We start from the raw sequence: 8,553 nt of genomic DNA, 5'->3' as shown, positions 1-8,553 counted from the left end.
TGTTCTGTCCGCCCCTGGCGATCATCAGTGCGGTAGACCAGGACTTGCGGGTGAGTGCTGGCCTTATGCGCACTAGAAGAGTGAAGTTGCAGTGTTTAAATTGACGTTTCCCCTCACGATTGCATGCTTAGAGTTGGATTGCAGTGTGTGTGTGTGGAAGAATATCTTTATTGCTGTGCAACCGCCCATGCGTCCTGGGGGTCTACCATCTACCGTGAGAGCTGAGTGAGATTGCTTACATCTACGTGCGGTGTCTAGAAAGAAGAACCTCCGCGAGATAACATCACCCCATTTGAGAACTGTGTATTGCTGTTGAAGTTGATTCTGTCTGTCCTAGAGAAGCCCCGCTCAGCCTGCGACTTTGAGCCTGTTGCAGTCCTAAGCCCAACTGCACGGTGTGAAGTTATCTGTCCCCTGCAACCCACGTGAGAGCTGTGTATTGCTGTTGAAGTTGATTCTGTCTGTTCTAGAGAAAGCTCTGCTCTGTCTGTGACTTGGAGTCTGCTGCAGCCCTGAAGCCCAACTGCACGGTGTGAAGTTATCTGTCCCCTGCAACCCACGTGAGAGCTGTGTATTGCTGTTGAAGTTGATTCTGTCTGTTCTAGAGAAAGCTCTGCTCTGTTTGTGACTTGGAGTCTGCTGCAGCCCTGAAGTCCGACTGCATGGTGTGAAGTTATCTGTCCCCTGCAAGCCACGTGAGAGCTGTGTATTGCTGTTGAAGTTGATTCTGTCTGTCCGGGAGAAGCCCCGCTCAGCCTGCGACCCGAGTCTGCTGCAGTTTTGAGCCTACCTGCATGGTGTGAAGTTATCCGTCCCCTGCAACCCATGTGAGAACTGTGTATTGCTGTTGAAGTTGATTCTGTCTGTTCTAGAGAAACCCCGCTCTGTCTGTGACCTTGAGGCTGCTGCAGCCCTGAAGCCTACCTGCATGGTGTGAAGTTATCCGTCTCTTGCAACCCATGTGAGAACTGTGTATTGCTGTTGAAGCCGATTCTGTCACCTGTGACCCTCACCTGTCTAACGCTCTCCCATTGAGAGTCTGGCACCAGTCTGTGAAGGGAGTGCGCCTTGATCCCTCTACTCACCTGTGATACTCACCTGTCTACTGCTCTCCCACTGTGAGTCTGGCACCAGTCTGGAAAGGAAGTGCACTTTGAGCCCTCTACTCACCTGTGATACTCACCTGTCTACTGCTCTCCCACTGTGAGTCTGGCCCCAGTCTGTGGAGGAAGTGAGCCGTGATCCCTCTACTCACCTGTGATACTTACCTGTCTACTGCTCTCCCACTGCGAGTCTGGCACCAGTCTGGAAAGGAAGTGCACTTTGAACCCTCTACTCACCTGTGATACTCACCTGTCTACTGCTCTCCCACTGTGAGTCTGGCACCAGTTTGCGAGGAAGTGAGCCGTGATCCCTCTACTCACCTGTGATACTTACCTGTCTACCGCTCTCCCACTGCGAATCTGGCACCAGTCTGTGGAGGAAGTGAGCCGTGATTCCTCTACCCACCTGTGATATCCACCTGTCTAACGCTCTCCCACTGTGAGTCTGGCACCAGTTTGTGAGGAAGTGAGCCGTGATCCCTCTACTCACCTGCGACACTTACCTGTCGAACGCCCTTTCACTGTAAGTCTGACACTCACCTGTGAAGGAAGTGATCCCCGTTCTCTCTACTCACTTGTGATACGCACCTGTCCAACGCTTTCCCACTGGGAGTCTGACACCAGTCCGTGAAGGAAGTGAGCCTTGATATCCTTACTCACCTGTGATCCTCACCTGAGATTCTCGCCGGTCCATACCCGCGGCGGTGCGGTTCCGGGTTCCTGGGAAGAAGGAGACAAGGAATTTTAGATTAGGATTTCTTAATTGCTTTTTAATAGAAAATAAAGTTGCCATTCCTTTTACTCCTGCCTCTTGCCTCCTCCTTGATACGCTCCTCTGGGTGACAGTGGTTTAGGGGTGAGCGCAGTCTGGCTTGGCCCACCCCGACCTGTGACAGACATTTGGCGTAGTCGGCAGGGTTCATCTTGAGTTGAGCGGTCAGAGGTTGAGATGGCGGGGGGGGAAGAGCCTGTGAATCGGCCACCTGTCATGCCGATTTTCATGGGTGCTCCATGGGCCCCGAGGTATGGAGGTCCGGGGTCTGAAGTAAGTTTGTCCCTGTGGAAGACCCAGGTGGAATATCTGGCGGGGCTCCAAGGGTTGAGTGCCCTACAGAAGGTCCAGTTTGCCTTGAATTCCCTGGAAGGGGAGGCGAGAAGAGAAGTTCAGGCGGCACCGGAGGCCAACCGAGCGACGATCCAGGCCATTTTCGACTTTCTCACGGGGCAGTATGGAGACACTACCCCGGTAGCTGTTCTGAGGACGAAGTTCTTCAATTCTCGCCAAGGTCCTCGGCAATCTGTGCGGGCCTTCGCCTTGCAGCTGCGGGAGCAGTATTCTCGACTCACGGGGAGACAGGACCATGGCCTGGGGGGCGAGGAGGTGTTACTGCGAGATCAATTCTTGTTGGGGCTGCGAGAGGGTCCCGTACGCCAGAGCTTGCGGGTGCAACTTCGGAGAGAGCCAGACTTAACCTTTGAAGAGCTGAGACGAGAAGCCCTGGCCCTCGAGCGTGACCAGGCGGAGCATGTGGAGGCTCCCAGTTGTCTAGCTGCCAACGTTGTTGACCCCCTCCCGGCCCCTCCGGCACCCGATTGGAAGCAGGCCCTTCGGGAGGAGTTGAAGCGGGATGTTCGGGAACAAATGTCTGAGTTGTCCAAGTCCGTCATAGAAGAGCTCCGTCGAGAGCGCCCACCGCCATCCTTTCATTCCCGAGAGCGGGCTTATTCTGATGGGAATCGCCCTTCGGAACGCCGTCCTCCCCGGCCAGTGGGCTCCCGATTCCAGTGGGACGAACAGGGGCGGCCCATCTGTAACGGCTGTGGAGAGCCCGGGCACTACTTCCGCCAGTGTTCCGCTAGACGAGCATCACGAGGGGGTTTTTTAGAGTCTCCAGCCACTGTGGGTCAAGTGGTCGGGACCCCCTTATCAGACCCCTCTTCTTCTGCATCCTCTCGGAATCATTTGATAGGCCGTTGTCCAGTGGTGGTGGCCCAAGTTAATGGTCAAGAAATCCGCTGTCTCTTGGACACTGGCTCCCAAGTGACTTTATTTGCCGAAAGTCTGGCCCATGAGCTGTTTGGCACCAATGGTAGGTCTCCTGCCGAAGCTCCCTGGTTGACGCTACGTGGGGCCAACGGGCTGGACATACCGTATGTGGGATACCTCGTGACTGATCTGAAGATCCATGGAGTTGTAGTGCCTCAGAAGGGGGTAGTAGTTGTCCGAGACCCGTGTTTGGGGTCCCATCGGGCCTTGATCGGGATGAATGTTATCTCGGAGTGCTGGGAGGAGCTATTCCGGAGTGGACCGGCGCGAGCAACCGTAACCCCAGCCAGTCGGGAGTGGGATCGCATCAGGGCCGATTGCCGCCGGATATGTCTGGCCGAACAACAGCACGATCGAGAGAGTACAGGAAGAGTGGCCTGTCGCTATGCCCTGTCGATCCCCGCTCAGAGTGAGGCTGTAATCTGGGCCAGACTGCCCCCTCGACGTTATACTCCGCAAGAGTGGGTTATGGTGGAACCCCATGAAGAGGGTCCCAGGGTGGAGGTGGCTCGAGGACTGGCAACCGTTCAGGGAGGCCGAGTCTCGGTGAGAGTTAGGAACACGAGTCCCTTCCTTATTCACCTGTATCATCGTCAATGCTTGGCCCGGGTGACCTCAGTAAAGCCGCAGCAGGTTTGTGAGCAGGATGAAGTTAACTTCCAGCGGGTGGGTCCCACGGTGGTCGAAGTAGCCTTAGCCCGGGCCGGTCCCGGGGTGGAGGAGACCGGAGGACTGCCGGCTCACTTGAGGGGAGAGTCGTTACGAGGCGACGGACTGCGGGAAGAGCAAGTGGGACAACTTCATGAATTCTTGAGGAAGTGGCTATGACTATGGTCGCACCGATGTAGTAAAACACCAGATTCCAACCGGGGATGCCGCGCCGAGCCGAGAGCGTTACCGACCTGTACCCCCGACCCTGTACACTGAGATCCGCACTCTGTTGCGAGGAATGCTCGACAGAGGGATTATTCGTGAGAGCAGCAGCCCTTGGGCCGCACCGATAGTGTTAGTCCGCAAGAAGACAGGGTCTTGGAGGTTTTGTGTAGATTACCGTCGGTTGAACCAGGTAACCAAGAGGGATGCTTTCCCACTGCCCCGAGTGGAAGATTCTTTGACGAGCCTTACGCAAGCTGCCTGGTACTCCACCCTCGACTTGGCCAGCGGCTATTGGCAGGTGCAGATGGACGAGCGGGACCGGGAGAAGACGGCATTTACCACCCCTTTCGGTCTCTATGAGTGGGACCGGATGCCGTTCGGCCTCTGCAACGCCCCCGCTACATTCCAGCGGCTGATGCAGCGCTGCTTGGGCAGTCAAGTGATGGATACCACCCTTGTCTATCTGGACGACATCATCACTTTCGAGTCCCACCTGGAGCATCTTGGGCGAGTCTTCCGCTCCCTAGAACGCTATGGACTAAAGCTACAGCCCAACAAATGCCAGCTCTTCAGGAAAGAGGTCAAGTTTTTGGGACACGTGGTCAGTGCGGCAGGGATCTCTGTTGACCCAGAAAAAGTGAGGGCAGTGCAAGAGTGGACAGCTCCCCAAACGGTGCGCCAAGTTCGGTCATTCCTGGGCTTTGTGGGCTACTATAGGCGATTCATCAAGAACTTCTCCAAAATCGCCAAGCCCATTAACCAGCTGTTGGGAGGTATGGGTCAAGCACGGGGCTGAGGATCCCCTCCCATTCAATGGGACTCCACCTGTGAAGCCGCGGTCCAACGGCTTAAACAGGAGCTTCTACAGGCCCCGATATTGGCATATGCCGACTTTAACCAGCCCTTCATCCTGTACACCGATGCTAGCCAGCTAGGGTTGGGAGCTGTCTTGGCACAGAAGCAACAGGGGGAGGAGAAGGTGATTGCCTATGCGAGGCGAAGTTTACATCCTGCCGAGAAGAATGACTCGAATTACAGCTCCTTTAAACTCGAGCTACTGGCCATGAAGTGGGCGATGGGCGAAAAGTTTAAAGACTACCTGTGGGGGACTAAGGTACAGGTGGTCACAGACAATAACCCGCTGGTACACCTACAAACAGCCAAACTGGGGGCAGTAGAGCAACGCTGGGTGGCACAACTGGCCAACTTTGATTACCAGATTCAGTATCGGCCAGGCAGAGAGCACACCAATGCTGACGTGCTGTCCAGGCTACCGGGTGAGAGATCGGCCGGCCATATACCGACCCCAGGATCAGGCTCCGACGAGGGGCTGATGGTGGGAGTTGTTGAAGCACCGGGGCAGACACCTGAGGATCCCCCTCCCTGTTGGGGATGGGAACCACAACGCTGGAGGCTGTGGCAGGGCGAAGATGGAGATGTGCTGCGGGTGCGGACATGGGTAGAGCAGAGGATTTGGCCTGAGGGGGCAGAACGTCGAACTCAGACTCGGAGTGTGCGAGGCCTGCTGGGACAGAGGGAGAGACTCTATTTGAGGGATGGGGTGCTCTGCAGGGCGCTTCAGGACCCAGGCCAAGGAGAGGAGGTCTGCCAGATCGTGGTCCCCGAAGGCCGAAGGCAGGCTTTGTTGGAGGCGTATCATGTTAGGATGGGACATCAGGGGCAGGAGAGGACATTGGCTTTGCTGAGGCGACATTTCTACTGGCCTGGGATGGAGGGCACCATCAGGACTTACCTTCAGGGATGCCCCCGTTGCACTTTGTTTAAGTCCAGGAAGGAAGCACGGGCACCGCTGGCCCCGATTCAGGCCAAGGCACCTCTGCACATGGTGGCCATGGACTTTCTCACTCTGGGACGACCGGTGGATCAGATCCAAAATATTCTTGTTGTCACCGATCTGTTCACCAAGTATGCTTGGGCCATCCCCACTGTGGATCAAACTGCCCTTACGACTGCCAACGCTCTCTGGAGGTATGTGATTCAGCCCTTCGGATGTCCGGAAATCCTCCATTCAGACCAAGGGGCCAACTTTGAGTCGAAGGTGATCCGTGAACTATGCCAACTGTACGGATGTAAGAAGACCCATACGACCCCGTATCACCCTCAAGGGAACGGAGGGTGTGAGGTTTAATCAGACCCTATTGGGCTTGCTGGGAACTCTGGAGGAAGAACAGCAGGGCCAGTGGGCAGATAGGCTCCCAGCAGTGATGCAGGCATATAATAACAGCATACACAGTACCACCGGTTATGCCCCTACCTACCTGATGTTCGGCCGACATGTAAGGCTCCCGATGGATATGCTCTTGGGAACCACTGGGAGAGAAGAAGGAGGTAGTCTGTCCGATTGGGTAGCAAGTCACCATCAACGCCTCCAGTCCGCCTACGAACAGGTCGCCGGCCGGATTAATCAGGCAGCGTTAAAGAACAAGAGACTATACGATCGGACTGCCCGAGAAGCCCCGCTACTGCCTGGGGAGAGGGTGCTGCTGCGGGATAATCGCCGACAAGGGAAGGGAAAATTGAGCAACCGATGGGAGGCTCAGCCATACGTCGTTCAGCGACAACCCCATTCGGACCAACCTGTATATGCCTTACGGCCTGAAGGGAAGACGGGCCCGGAACGGGTTTTACACCGCAACCTGATCCGCCCCTGCCCGAATTATCTTAAGCCAGTGGTAGAGGACCCACAGGCCGAGACGACGTGGATGCCCCCACTGGTGGGATGGGCAGTGATCCCAAGGGGCCTAGGCCCAGGACCACGACCTGAAGCCCCCCTCTCTCCACCTCGACGTTCCCAGCGGGAGAATCGGGGCCAGCCCCCAGCCAGGTACGGAGACTGGGTGTCGGGAGACCGTTCTCGGGACTAGAACGGTTTGGCGGGGGGGTATGTCACGGGGTGACAAACAGCTCCAGATCTGTATGAGTGTTGGTCGTCATGACAACTAAACGGCAGATTGGCGACAGGTGTAGGGACTTCACTCTGAGCGTCTGATTGAGGCCACTCCCGCTTTTAGAGAGGATAAAACACACGAGGAGGAGAAGGCTGGGTGTACTGTGCCATGCTGTGGTGCTGTGTTGTTCTTCTGCCCTGTTGATCTGGATCGTCCTCCCCCCCGATCGTTGGTGGTCTCTCTCTCGTGGGGAATTGGTTATGGGCACTGCAGTTGAGGGGTTGTCTTGAAGGAAGAGGAGCGTTGTTTGAGAGGACGCGAGGACGGCCCAGAGGAATGAAACGCGCTGACTGAGCTGGAGAAGAGAGAGATGAGTAGTTAACAAACTGCATCTCATAATTGCATTGTGTTCTCCACTAAATTGGGTATTGGATTGAAGTGTTTGGAGCATGTGTACACCCTTCACCGAGTGAAATACTGATTCTTTGTCGATCTCTCACCTCCTCTCCCCGATTGGAGTTCAGCGAAGTGAAGTCCGTCTGTGACCGCGAGGAAAAATCTCTCGAGTGTTCTGTCCGCCCCTGGCGATCATCAGTGCGGTAGACCAGGACTTGCGGGTGAGTGCTGGCCTTATGCGCACTAGAAGAGTGAAGTTGCAGTGTTTAAATTGACGTTTCCCCTCACGATTGCATGCTTAGAGTTGGATTGCAGTGTGTGTGTGTGGAAGAATATCTTTATTGCTGTGCAACCGCCCATGCGTCCTGGGGGTCTACTATCTACCGTGAGAGCTGAGTGAGATTGCTTACATCTACGTGCGGTGTCTAGAAAGAAGAACCTCCGCGAGATAACATCACCCCATTTGAGAACTGTGTATTGCTGTTGAAGTTGATTCTGTCTGTCCTAGAGAAGCCCCGCTCAGCCTGCGACCCGAGTCTGCTGCAGTTTTGAGCCTACCTGCATGGTGTGAAGTTATCCGTCCCCTGCAACCCATGTGAGAACTGTGTATTGCTGTTGAAGTTGATTCTGTCTGTTCTAGAGAAACCCCGCTCTGTCTGTGACCTTGAGGCTGCTGCAGCCCTGAAGCCTACCTGCATGGTGTGAAGTTATCCGTCTCTTGCAACCCATGTGAGAACTGTGTATTGCTGTTGAAGCCGATTCTGTCACCTGTGACCCTCACCTGTCTAACGCTCTCCCATTGAGAGTCTGGCACCAGTCTGTGAAGGGAGTGCGCCTTGATCCCTCTACTCACCTGTGATACTCACCTGTCTACTGCTCTCCCACTGTGAGTCTGGCACCAGTCTGGAAAGGAAGTGCACTTTGAGCCCTCTACTCACCTGTGATACTCACCTGTCTACTGCTCTCCCACTGTGAGTCTGGCCCCAGTCTGTGGAGGAAGTGAGCCGTGATTTCTCTACTCACCTGTGATATCCACATGTCTAACGTTCTCCCACTGTGAGTCTGGCACCAGTTTGCGAGGAAGTGAGCCGTGATCCCTCTACTCACCTGTGATACTTACCTGTCTACTGCTCTCCCACTGCGAGTCTGGCACCAGTCTGGAAAGGAAGTGCACTTTGAACCCTCTACTCACCTGTGATACTCACCTGTCTACTGCTCTCCC

The sequence above is a fragment of the Leuciscus leuciscus genome, assembly GCF_965113295.1.
Source record: "Leuciscus leuciscus genome assembly, chromosome: 1".
NCBI classification, from domain to species: Eukaryota; Metazoa; Chordata; class Actinopteri; order Cypriniformes; family Leuciscidae; genus Leuciscus; species Leuciscus leuciscus.
This window is presented reverse-complemented; position numbering follows the sequence as displayed.